Source organism: Oncorhynchus nerka, linkage group LG2, assembly GCF_034236695.1.
Source record: "Oncorhynchus nerka isolate Pitt River linkage group LG2, Oner_Uvic_2.0, whole genome shotgun sequence".
In the NCBI taxonomy this organism is placed as follows: Eukaryota; Metazoa; Chordata; class Actinopteri; order Salmoniformes; family Salmonidae; genus Oncorhynchus; species Oncorhynchus nerka.
In genome coordinates this window covers 77,883,725-77,897,670 of record NC_088397.1, presented here as the reverse complement: position 1 = coordinate 77,897,670, position 13,946 = coordinate 77,883,725, and the positions used below count along the sequence as shown (strand labels likewise).

At 44.0% G+C, this 13,946-nt stretch overlaps 1 long non-coding RNA gene and 1 pseudogene across 1 annotated transcript; one reads left to right on the top strand and one right to left on the bottom strand.

Annotated features, from left to right (window-relative positions):
- Positions 1 to 142: 142 nt before the first annotated feature.
- On the top strand, positions 143 to 2,250 carry LOC115142864 (uncharacterized). Its single transcript, XR_003865572.2, has 2 exons — positions 143 to 856; positions 1,161 to 2,250. It is a non-coding gene; the product is annotated as an uncharacterized LOC115142864 (long non-coding RNA).
- A 1,872-nt stretch (positions 2,251 to 4,122) lies between these two features.
- Positions 4,123 to 11,038, bottom strand: LOC115142856 (zinc finger and BTB domain-containing protein 40-like; annotated as a pseudogene).
- Positions 11,039 to 13,946: the final 2,908 nt, after the last annotated feature.

Below are 13,946 nucleotides of genomic sequence, written 5' to 3'. Positions count from 1 at the left end.
CACAGTCATTAGCCCAGCCCATTTCTACATTTTATCTTCCTAAAATGTGATGTTGAACCTAAACTTAACCTTAACCACCATACTAACTTAATATTAAGTCCAAAAAGTTCGTTTTTGTTTTCATTAATGATTTATTACGATATAGCCATTTTGACTTTGGCTGTGCAATCTAGTGCAAACCTGTAAAATGTCTTATCCACCAATTGGTCATCCCCAGGAAGTGGATTGAAGAACCCACCTGATCGATTTGAACCAGTAGTTGTACAGTATTTTAATTGCGCAGGACTAAAAGTGGTTGCTAGATTTAAGCGGTTTGTTGTCTGCGGGATGTCCCGGAATGAAACCGGCCGGATTGGAATTTGATTTAGTCTATGGAGGTGCGGAACGGGAAAACGCTGCCCTTTCATAATCTCTTAAACTGGAGGGGATTTACTGTCGAGTGTCGACTAATCCATTGAAGAGACTGCATGTCTCGTTTCGCGACATCGTTTTCTTGTGATGTTTTGGTCAACAGTTTGTGACATTGTTGCAGCGCTAACGTTAAGAGTCCCCAGCGCGGTCACAGGTAAACTGGCGCCAACGGTTCAAGAAGAATAACTGACCATATTCATCTTCGAACTATTCACCATGTTTCTGCAACTGTACAGATACCGTCGGTTTGTCGTTGTACAGTCAGTCTGAATGCTATCAAATAGCCGAGGGGAGATGCGGGCTGATGTGGAGTACAGCCCGGTCGGCGAGGGGCTGGGGATGAGCGAGTTCTGGCTCCATGTGTGGATGCGGAGGGTCGCTGTGATCGCTGCCCATGTTATTGCCTTTGGTCTCACTGTGCTGATTTCACTACTGTCTGGAACAAGTGAGTACCCTAAATGTCTGTCACTACTAACTGTACTGGCGTCATACAACAGTAATTTGTTGCTCTATTGACATGACATCCTAACCTTTCTTCAGCACAAAACCTGCAGGCCTGGGGAACTGGTGGGTTTTGTTCCACACCAGCACGAAAGCATCACAAGTATTGATCAAGTATCAGTTGATCAATTATCAGAGTGCTGCTCTGGTGCTGGGCTGGAGAAAAAACCAGCAAAGCATTGATCCCAAGGACTAGGGTTGATGACTACAGTAGTAATCTATATTTAAACAATGCATCTGTGTTTCAGGTCTCTTTTCCTGGCATCCTGTTTGTATGTCTAGTGCAGTAAGTGATCCTAATGGCATAAACATGCACACACAAACACTGGCTGAAGTGTACTACTATACCAAAATACCAGCTACGTCTAGTTGTAGTAGTTTTAGGTAATGTCACTGTGGCAGATGAAGCTCTATGACACATCTTATTTCTGCTGTGACATGTACACTGCCATGTCATGTCACTGTGGCAGATGAAGCTCTATGACACATCTTATTTCTGCTGTGACATGTACACTGTCATGTCATGTCACTGTGGCAGATGAAGCTCTATGACACATCTTATTTCTGCTGTGACATGTACACTGCCATGTCATGTCACTGTGGCAGATGAAGCTCTATGACACATCTTATTTCTGCTGTGACATGTACACTGTCATGTCATGTCACTGTGGCAGATGAAGCTCTATGACACATCTTATTTCTGCTGTGACATGTACACTGCCATGTCATGCCTCTCCGCTGCAAAGGAATTATACCAACACTGTCTATCTTTTAAGATACCAAGTATGCATCCTAGGATGTGGACTCGCACATACAGTAGAGTACAGTAGATACAGTAGCCAATAGACACAGACATACATACTTGGTATCTTAAAAGATAGACATACAGGTAACTGCCAAAATGAAGATAACACCAACATAAAGTGTCTTAATAGGGAGTTGGACCACCAAGAGCCAGAACAACTTCACTGTTTTGTACGATTACATTACATTTTTCAAACAATATAGACATATACAGGCAACAAAAAAAACGATAGACGCACACAAACATCAATGACATCACATCTGTCCAGACCCACATGTTCCCACCGCATCTCCAGTGACATAGAACAGGCTGAACAAACATTTAACAGAGAACACACCAAAGACATAGAGCAAGTACTTCTTTGTACTTTGTGCCTTTTTAGGGCTTATAAACTCTAACTCATCTCCTAATGTACCAAAAGACTGGATTATGTCATTGTAAATACATTGGCGAAAGACTGCCACTTAAAGCTTCAAATATGTAACTGTTTGGGTGACCTGACAAAATGCACAAATAAATATGAGTTAAAGATCTATCATTTTCTTTGAAAGCAAATCTAAGGAGCAGTAGATCTGTTCTATGTGCTCTTTCTATGCTTCCTGTTTTTTAAGTTTTGGTTTTCTGTCTTACTTTTGGTTTTGTACGCCAGCTTCAAACAGCTGGAAATACAATATTTTTGGTTATGGAAAATATATTTCACAGCGGGTTTAGATACTACAGTTATTCTCTACACTATACTTGCTTGTTTTGTCTTAAACTTAAACTGAAATAATAACTATTAGAATTTTAGTAACCAGGAAATGGCGGTGCGATTTCTGCATAGTGCATCTTTAAATACTGTGGTCAGTTTATAATACCTTGTGAATTAAAGTATAGTGGCTGGCGGGGCTCTACTTGGGGAGAGTGGGTCCACCGAAAGACCGAAGTGAGATGAGTGAAGAGGCATCACACATCCTTCAGGGAAATGTCTGATGCCCTCCCAGCCACCCGTCCCAATCCCTCAGATTGAGCCCATCTCCACTCTCACCAATAACCACCATTGGATCTTAGCTATAATGGCAAACAAGGAATAATGATGACTTGACTTCCTCTCCTAATTTGGCATTGTTGTCATGCTCATCAAACCATTCAGTGACCACTCATGCCTTGTGGATGGGGGAATTGTCATAGCCATGGTTGCCAAAATAATGGCCCGCACTGCATTTTTATACATGACCCTAAGCATGATGCGATTTTAATTACTTAATTAACTCAGAAACCACACCTGTTTGGAAGCACCCGCTTTCAATATACTTTGTGTCCCTCATTACTCAAGTGTTTCCACTTTTATTTTGGCAGTTACTTGTACATATTTGGTATCTTAAAAGACAGACACAGACAATGGTGTAGTGGAGGGTATAAGTCGGTATATGCCATTTACCCAGGTATTTTTCAGTGGGCATTGCATATACTCCTTAATCCCCACATTGCATATAAAAGTAGTGTAGTGAAGGTATAAGCCTATCAATGGCTGATGGATCAGATCAGAATGTTTAGCTTTAAAAATATATCTGAAACCTGTGAATGACAGACTCATGTTTGTTTCAGTAGTAGGCCTACTATTAGCCTACTGGCACAGAGTGTGAAAGACTAATATGAGATTTATCATTTTAAGTCATTCAGAGTATGTCACTGTTTCTCATATCATTTGTATATAATATAGTATATGCCACTTAGCAGACACTTTTATCCAAAGCAACTTACAGTCGTGTGTATACATTTTATGTATGGTTTTCCCCGGGAATCAAACCCACAACCCTGGCTGTGAAAGTGCCATGCTCTACCAATTTTTCACACAGGGCGCCTTTCCTTCACCGTGCGGGCCGTTAAGGGAAATGTTTGGTAAAATTACAGTATACTACCACTCCAGGCACCACCACCACTGGACACAGATATACATACTAGGTATCTTGAAAGATTATAACCTGGCACACAGTCTTACACAAGTACATATACAATCGACTAACTGGAGACAACGTTTGTTGTGCTGACACACCTATAAACACCTGGGTGTGGCCATTGTATCCTGATGACCTTGTATGGGACCTGCCCTGAGAGGCTTATGAAAGCGGACCACTACTGGGACAGAGCGGATGTAACTGAAGTCGTCTCCTTTGCTTCATCTGTTTCTCTAGATGCTAGTTTGCAAATTTTATCCAGCAAACAATAACTCTGAGACACTACTGTATCTGGATGGTTTAAGGGAATACAGTACCTACTTTACTGTGTATCAACCTGAATGTGTGGTTGTGAGCAGAGCAGCTATGTGGATGTGTATTTTACCAACCCATTTTTATCGGGGGTCGGCAACTAGATTGAGCCACGGAATGTTTTTTGTCAGAGCAAATTGTCAGGGGGCCGGAACATAATTATGTACATTTGCACATAACACTGCAAATTGACCACAACTAAGTCCAAAAATAGATTTTATTTGAAAATAACAATCATTTCATACCTCGATTACATTGAGACACAATCACATATCTTTTTATTTCATTTGTAAGAATACATGGGAAAAGATTAAGAAGAAGAAGTGACCACTAACCACTGATCCAGCAGTAGATATTTTCTCATCCCCCTGTTAGCATTAATATCAGGTAGGGGAAATCTAATCATATATAGATCTGTGTTTGACGGCAATATCGACCTCAAGTGTGTTCATTGAATAAGCTGAGTATATATTAATGGTCAGTAATTTGGGTTCGTTTTAAGGAGGCACATACCTCCTCAGTCAAGCGTGCATATACACCAGACTGACTAACGCTGTGCTATGATTCCGTCTAGTGAACCATTAATGTAAGCTTGCGGCAATAGACAACTAAGGTTGCTGTGAACCTGCTGATGTGTTGTGTCTCAATAAAAACCTTGAATCCCATTATTTGTTTGAGGAATAATTCTATTGTTGGTAAATATTATTTAAAGGTTCTGGAAAGTAGTGTTTAAAAAAAAAACTCATACGGTGCTGGATTTCACAGATTTATCAACCAACTGTGTACAACACTCATACAGCAAGGCTTCACACGCCAGTTCAAAAGGAAATAAATACTAAAGATTCATACACAGCTCTACACAGGGCAATAACAGAGTGATTATTAATACAAAGACACCAATCCTGAGGGTTCAAAGGTTACGCTTTGTCACTTAGTGTATAAGCGTACACACCATCTCAATATTTACAGCTATTACAGGATACAAAACCAGTGGCATTGCCAGTGTCAAGTTTGTTTCATTCATTTCAAGCTGCCACTATTGCTAGGACAGTTCCTCCTTCTCCAGGAAGTAGAGACTAGGGGTCAGAGGTCACCTCCACATATAAAGGTGACGGTTCCGTTCGGTAGGTCCTCCAGGTTAACCACCATCACCTCCGTGCTTGAGAGACCATCCTCTCCGTCTCCCAGGGCAAAAAACACCTGATGGGATTGGTCCATAGAGATCACTTGTTCTGCCCCACCAGCAGTGTCCTCTGTCTCAATCACCTAATAGGAGGAATGACATGTCATTCACATTTCACTATCTTCCCATAGTTACTAACATAGATATACTGTATGAGATAGGAGAAAACATATAGGAGCGCCTAGAGCCAAAGCCACCCCCTGTCGTCCCAACCCCTATTCAATAGTGTAGATCACCCATATGTTTAAAATAAATTATGTATACACGCTTGACTAAGTGCTTTGGATATTATAAGCAATAGAGTACCATAGTATGAGTCATGATACCCATAAAACCTAGCGGTCAAACAGGGAAATATGTTGATCGGCTTACCCTGGCGTGACGTTTTGATAACAGTGTAAATCTCTCTAGGACAAGGTGTCTCTTATCATTATAGGCATGTATTTACCCCCCAAAAATGAAACGATGATTAGCTGCTAATGTGGCGATCATAAAGAACTACAAATGCCATGATGATCTGGGCGAGACTGCCGAATTTAGACAAAGCTAAGAATCTCTGGATTAACTATCTAACGTTAGTTTAATGTAGTAACAAATAAATTGTCTAAATTTCTTTAAATGGACAATTCTGTGAACTGTCTTGTGAAACCTGTTAGCAAAGGTGTCTGCTAGAGATGACATGCAGGACCTTGCAGGGACTTTTCATTTTGTATTGATGTCTATTTTGATGCCAATTGCATTTGAATCAGAGTAAATGGAGCCGAATATATTGAAAAAGGTCACCTTGTCCGAGACAGATTTACATGGTTATCAAAACGTCACACCAGGGTAAACCTACACGAAACAGGCCTTATTTGAAGCCTTTCTAAAATAGTCTATGGGAAAAATGAATGGTGGAAAAATGATTGGAACCATTTTCCTGTTCGACAACTAGATTTTATGGATATTATGACACCTCCACTGTGGGGCTCTACACGGTGAAAAATTACACTTAGTCTATCAGAGGGATAGATGGGGCCATTACCCCTATTCAACCCTTTCGGAAGTGCTTAGGGGTTAGAGTTTTAAGGCTTGATTTATAGGATGCATTTTACCATCTGGGAGCTGGAGGCCTGCTCCTGCTCCTCTAGCGCCTCTATGTGGCAGGAGAGCAAGTGCTCCTGGAGCTACAGCTGGCAGGGGCAGACCAGCAGGCAGAGAGAGCAGCTGAACACTGCCCCCTCCTGGCTAAAATGCTTAGTGCTGGCGTGCTCATGCATCTCAGCCTCGCTGGTGGAACAGGCTGGGACAGTACAGGCACTTCACCACTGATGAGTCTGGGAGGATACAGAGGAGAAGAGCTCAATACACATGCACAGAGAGCAGACACGGCCACAGACAGATATAACTGTATGTTAGGTGTATAGCAGTAAGACATCACAGCTCTTACCTGATGGCAGGTCTGGATTCCCCACCAGCAGCACGTCAGAATCAAACATGCCCTTAGGAGACACAAGGGATTGGAAGGAATACATAATACACCCCAAATGGCATATTCCTTAACAGGGATGGACAACACTAAACCAACAACAACAATAAGAAGATATTATGTCAGTTGGGTACCCAAGCAAATAAAATGTGTGTGTGTGTGTGTGGGGGGGGGGGGTTGTAATGTAATAACATGGACAGGGTAGGTTAGGTCTGAAAACCTTTCCTGGGTCTCTCCCCAGCTGTGGGTGTCCTCACCTGGGTTCCTCTGGTGCTTGGCCAGGCTCCTGGCACTAGGGAAGAACTTACAACATACGCTGCACTGCATCAGAGACTAGAGCTGTCGGTGGGTCTGTCCTGCAAACACCTCTGGGTGGCTGGTACGGTTATGATACCACAGGCCTGACATTTGTTGTGTGCGGAAAGATATGATAAGTAATATAATATATTCCACTTAGCAGACACTTTTATCCAAAGAAACTTTGTCACGTGTGCATACATTTTACATATGGGTGTTCCTGGGATTTGAACACACTACCCTGGCGTTGCAAGCACAAGGCTTTACCAACTCATCCTTTAATAGTAAAGCATGAGAATAAAGGTGTGTGTGCTATAGGCCAATGTGTGGACTTCTGGTAGGACTTCTGGCAAAGCTTGCAGCTGTATGGTGTTCCCCCAGCGTGCACAGCTATGTGTTTCTCCAGCAGGACGGGGTTGGTGAACATCTTGTTGCACTCAGGACACTGGTGGAACTCCTTGGGGTGGCACTCCTGGATGTGTTTCCAGTGGTCCTCCAACGAGGGAAAAGTCAGATGACATTTATGACAGTCATGGAGCTCTGAGATGTCTGGAGACAGGGTGGGGGGGAGAGAAAAAGAGAGAGAGGAGGGTGAAAACAAAGACATATTTATATAAATGTAAAAAATAAATACATCTAACTTTGAAATATCTTTAGGTGACTAGTTGGCCCCAAACTTGGTCCCGCACTCCTCACACGCAAACGGCTTCTCTTCAAAGTGCTCTGTGCGCTTGCTGTGCAACTGGGTCCTGGACTTTGACGGGCTGCCCCCAGGAGGTGAGGGTAGGAAACATCTCCACCCCGCTGATCCTCAAAACTGGGGCCCCACAAGGGTACGTTCTCAGCCCTCTCCTGTACTCCCTGTTCACCCATGACTGCGTAGCCACGCACGCCTCCAACTCAATCATCAAGTTTGCAGACGACACTAAAGTGGTAGCCTTGATTACCAACAACGACGAGACGGCCTACAGGGACGAGGTGAGGGCCCTTGGTTCAGGAAGATAACCTCACACTCAACGTCAACAAAACAAAGGAGATGATCGTGGACTTCAGGAAACAGCAGAGGGAGCACCCCCCTATTCACATCTACGGGACAGTAGTGGAGAAGGTGGAAAGTTTTAAGTTCCTCGGCGTACACATCATGGACAAACAAAATGGTCCACCCACACAGACAGCGTGGTGAAGAAGAAGCGCCTCTTCAACCTCAGGAGGCTGAAGAAATTTAGCTTGTCACCAAAAACACTCAAAATTGACAGATTCTCAAATCGAGAGAATCTTGTCGAGCTATATCACCGCCTGGTACGGCAACTGCTCCGCCCACAACCGTAAGGCTCTCCAGAGGGTAGTGAGGGCTGCACAACGCATCACCGGGGGCAAACTACCTGCCCTCCAGGACACCTACACCACCCGATGTCACAGAAAGGCCAAAAAGATCATCAAGGACAACAACCACCGAGCCACTGCCTGTTCACTCTGCTATCATCCAGAAGGCGAGGTCAGTACAGATGCATCAAAGCTGGGACCAAGAGACTGAAAAACAGCTTCTATCTCAAGGCCATCAGACTGTTGAACAGCCACCACTAACATTGAGTGGCTGCTGCCAACATACTCAAATCTCTAGCCACTTTAATAATTGGATGTAATACATGTATCACTAGTCACTTTAAACAATGCCACTTTATATAACGTTTACATACACTACATTACTCATCTCATATGTATATACTGTACTCTATACCATCTAATGCATCTTGCTTATGCTGTTCGGCCATCACTCATCCATATATCTTCATGTACATATTCTTATTCATTCCTTTACACTTGAGTGTGTAAGGTAGTTGTTGTGAAATTGTTAGACTACTTGTTAGATATCACTGCACGGTCGGAACAAGAAGCACAAGCATTTCGCTACACTCGCATTAACATCTGCTAACCATGTGTATGTGACCAATAAAATTTGATTTGATTTGCAGGACTCCCCACAGAGTCAATGAAACTTTAGACACTTATATCACAGCAGGTATTCCTGCAGAATGGTTAAGACCTGGTAGGTCTGCTATACATAAGTAGTGGGTAAGATGGTGAGTCAATCCCCTTCAATGTAAAGTGTTTTAATACACAGAACCTTTACACCAACACAATACATTCGCAGCCTTGATCAGGACAACTCACCCAAGGGGTGAGCGAAGGTCCTGCCACACATATCACAGGACACCTGTGGCCATTTCTTCTTGGCGGCTTCGGACTCTGGGTGTGCCTTGTTGCGGTGGAGCTGTAGTGCCCGCAATGTGGGCAGCTCCTCTGGGCACTCAGGGCACTGCAGCATGGTCTCCTGGGACATGTTACAGTGCTTGGTGTGGGCCATCATACCACACTTATTGTTAAAGGATTGCTTAGCCTTGGATCTAGTCTTCCTCTCCCTTTCTTCTCCTTCATTCTTATCTTCCTCCTCTTCGGCTATGTCTGCGTCTACAGTAGTGGGTGTATAGGGCTGCTCCTCCGGTTCTTCAGCCTCGGAGCCTGTGGATCAATGCAGTAAATCATTTATGAATTGATTGATCATTAATTGTTGGCTGAGAAGGGTCTAGACAAATCCAAACACAACAAAGAGATGGATGGATCACATAAACAAACTTAAGTCAAACACACTTAAGTCAACCTCAGTTATTGTCTTGCAGAACATGTTGGCTAAAACTGAAACAGACTGGCCACTGCCCTTATTTCTCATACTCTGTACCTTTAGCTCCCTGTCTGCTGTTCTCTCCTTTCAAAGCAGCAGTGTTACCAAATGGGGGTTAAACTCCTTGAGCAGGCCCAGCAGGGTGAGTAGTGTCTGGGCTGAGAAACTCCTTTTCTCCCTCACCTCTGTTCTGGAGCCTATGGAACACAGCAGGACCCCTGGGATCTCCCTCACATCACGACAGTATCCCCTGATATAATAATGCTGTAAACGCTGTGGAGGAAGAGTGGTTCACACACACAGTGGTCGACACACACACACTTTAATGACTGGAGTGTTGTGTTGAATTGTGTGCTCTGTCAGATTAGAGACCACTGTCTTCCAATCATGCCTAAGTTTCACCTGTTTCTCCTCAGAGGAGATATCGTCCCAGGTCTGCAGTGCTCTCAGCCACTGCTGCACATCCTCCATCTCCAACCATATTGGCACCTCCCTGAGACAGGGGGTCCACGTCAGCTGCAACCAGGAAATACAATCTTAGTCACCTGAGCATAAAAAAACGGATACAGAACATTGTGATAAAGTTTTATTCCATTTGAATTGAAACCCACCTGTGCTCTCTGGAAGTTGTAGGTGAGCTCTTTTAGATGGTGGGCCGGCCTTCTCTTTCCTGTCCTCGTTCACATTCATTGACTCGCTATGTTTGGCTGCTGTGGTCACTCTGGCTTCTGTGGTCACTCCACCTTCCAAACCTCCCTCACCCACCTTTGTCCCCTCTGGAGTCCAGGTGAAGGGAATCTTCACACCACACTCTCCAATGCTAGGGGCAGCTGTCTCTGGGGAAGCTGTGTGCTTGGCCCCCTGGCTCTGAAACTGTTTGAGCTGTGATTGGGTGGCGGTGGGTGGAGGTGAGACTGGTTGTGTAGTCGACTGCCTCATCAGGTTGGTGTCGATGTTCTTGTTGTCCACGTCGAACATCTGCAGGCTGTCTGCGGCGGCGATGATGATGCGGGTGAAGTTGTGTTTCCCTGGGGACATTTTTCCGGTGTACACCATGTCCAGCACGCAGGAAAACTCCTGGGAAGACACTAAGTCTGTGTCGATGCAGATGCTGCCTGTGCCCTCTAGCAGAGACCTGAGACAGAGGAGTGGTTTGTTGTGGGTGTACTGTAGGATATGTATTACAATGTGTGTTCCGTAGGCTATGAAATGTTCATAATTAAGGCCATTGCTATTTCATTGGACACTACAGGTGACAAAGCTGCTTTATTGAAAATAATGGTTAATTACTCAACCTGAATAGCAGACTGGATGCGGCCAGCACCAGTTTGTGGGTGCGATGGGGGGTGTCCCCCACGATGATAGAGCAGTCGCAGAACTTACCCTCCTTCCTCAGGGCGCGGAGCTGCTGCATCAGCAGCCTGGTGTAATTGGGCAGCTCCATTACAAATCAGTCTAGCTGCACAGATGTGGGAAAGGAGGAAATATGGAAATTACTTGCAAGCTTCGTTACAACACATTTTTGTCATTTAGCAAATGCTCTTATCTAGTGTGTGTGTATAAACACAGTAGCTTAGCTAGCTAGTTATCACCAACATTTATGGTTCTAAAATCTAAAGTAAACCAAATGCTACAACCTAACGATAACCCTGCTAGCATCAAAAGCTATATTTGCGGTGTTCCCCAATGCTGGATGGGGGGCCCCCCCGAGTGAAAAAGTTTGGGAACCCCAATCTAGAAGACAGAGACAGTACAAGGTGCATCAAAGCTAGGACCGAGAGACTGACGGAGTCGTGTATTGGAGGTTGTGTGGTTCTCAACCTTTTTTATTTTATTTTACCTTTATTTTACTAGGCAAGTCAGTTAAGAACACATTCTTATTTTCAATGACAGCCTAGGAACAGTGGGTTAACTGCCTGTTCAGGGGCAGAACAACAGATTTGTACCTTGTCAGCTCCGGGTTTTGAACTTGCAACCTTTCGGTTACTAATCCAACGCTCTAACCACTAGGCTACCCTGCCGCCCCAAGTCTGTAAAGGAGTTGCAGCAAAGGGACAAGACTGTAACTACCAATTGGGGAGAAAAAAAGGGGTAAAAAGTACACAAAAATATGTGCGCGCACACACACATCTCCCGAGTTGCACAGCAATCTAAGGCACTGCATCTCAGTGCTAGAGGCATCACTACAGACACCCTGGTTCGGATGCAGGCCGTTTCACAAACGGCCGTGATTGGGAGTCCCATAGGGCAGCGCACAATTTGCCCAGCGTCGTCCGGGTTTGGCCGATGTAGGCAGTCATTGTAAATAAGAATTAGTTCTTAACTGACTTGCCTAGTTAACATTTTTTCTTATATATATATATATATATATATATATATATATCACACACACACACACACACACACACACACACACACACACACACACACACACACACACACACACACACACACACACACATTCAGCTGCATTAATTTTCAGCAAACTTAACATGTGTAAATATTTGCATGCTTGAAAATTAAAGAGAGCCGCACACTCTAGGAGCTCAGATGCAAAAATGTAATTACCAACGTTGACAGCCAAGCTGTCTTCATCAGTGTATTTGTAAAACATAACAAGATTCAACAACTGAGACAAACTGAACAAGTTCCACAGACACGTGACTAACAGAAATTTAATAATGTGTCACTGAACAAAGGGGGGGTCAGAATCAAAAGTAACAGTCAGTATCTGGTGTGGCCACCAGCTGCATTAAGTACTGCAGTGCATCTCCTCCTCATGGACTGCACCAGATTTGCCAGTTCTTGCTGTGAGATGTTACCCCACTCTTCCACCAAAGCACCTGAAAGTTCCCAGACATTTCTGGGGGGAATGGCCCTAGCCCTCACCCTCCGATCCAACAGGTCCCAGACGTGCTCAATGGGATTGAGATCCGGGCTCTTCGCTGGCCATGGCAGAACACTGACATTCCTGTCTTGCAGGAAATCACGCACAGAATGAGCAGTATGGCTGGTAGCATTGTCATGCTGGAGGGTCATGTCAGGATGAGCCTGCAGGAAGGGTGCCACATGAGGGAGGAGGATGTCTGTAGCGCTGTCTTAGGCGTCTCACAGTACTGACATTGCAATTTATTGCCCTGGCCACACCTGCAGTCCTCATGCTTCCTTGCAGCATGCCTAAAGCACATTCACGCAGATGAGCAGGGACCCTGGGCATCTTTCTTTTGCCTACCGTCTGTAAGCTGTTAGTGTCTTAATGACTGTTCCACAGGTGCATGTTCATTAATTGTTTATGGTTTACCGAACAAGCATGGGACAGTGTTTAAACCCTTTACAATGAAGATCTGTGAAGTTATTTGGATTTTTATTCTTTATCTTTGAAGGACAGGGTCCTAGTGTTAGCTAATCCAAGTTTATAATTTTAAAAGGCTAATTGATCATTAGAAACCCCTTTTGCAATTATGTTAGCACAGCTGAAAACTGTTGTTCTGATTAAAGAAGCAATAAAAGTGTCCTTCTTTAGACGGGTAGAGTATTTATTTTTTTAACCTTTATTTAACTAGGCAAGTCAGTTAAGAACAAATTCTTATTTTCAATGATGGCCTAGGAACACTGGGTTAACTGCCTTGTTCAGGCAGATTTTGACCTTGTCAGCTCGGGGATTCGATCTTGCAACCTTTCAGTTACTAGTCCAACACTCTAACCACTAGGCTACCTGCCGCCCCCTGTATCTGGAGCATCATCATTTGTGGGTTCGATTACAGGCTCAAAATGGCCAGAAACAAGGACCTTTCTTCTGAAACTCGTCAGTCTATTCTTGGTCTGAGAACAGAAGGCTATTCCATGCAAGTAATTGCCAAGAAATTGAAGATCTCGTTCAATGTTGTGTACTACTCCCTTCATAGAACAGTGCATACTGGCTCTAACCAGAATAGAAAGAGGAGTCGCAGGCCCAGGTGCACAACTGAACAAGAGGACAGCTACATTAGTGTGTCTAGTTTGAGAAACAAGACGCCTCATAAGTCCTCGACTGGCAAGCTTCATTAAATAGTACCCGCAAAACACCAGTCTCAACGTCAACAGTGAAGATGCGACTCCGGGATGAAAAGCAGCCAACAAGTGCTCAGCATATGTGGGAACTCCTTCAACACTGCTGGAAAAACATTCCAGGTGAAGCTGGTTGAGAAACTACAAAAAATTACCTCGGCCCCATGGCATAATATGCAGAACTGCAGAAAGGGTGCTTTAAAACAAACATTTTCGCTGCGCCCCATGGCAAAATGTGTAGAATTGCAGGAAATTTACTTTAGAACATTCATTTTTATTTTATGGGGGGCGGGGTTAAATCTAAG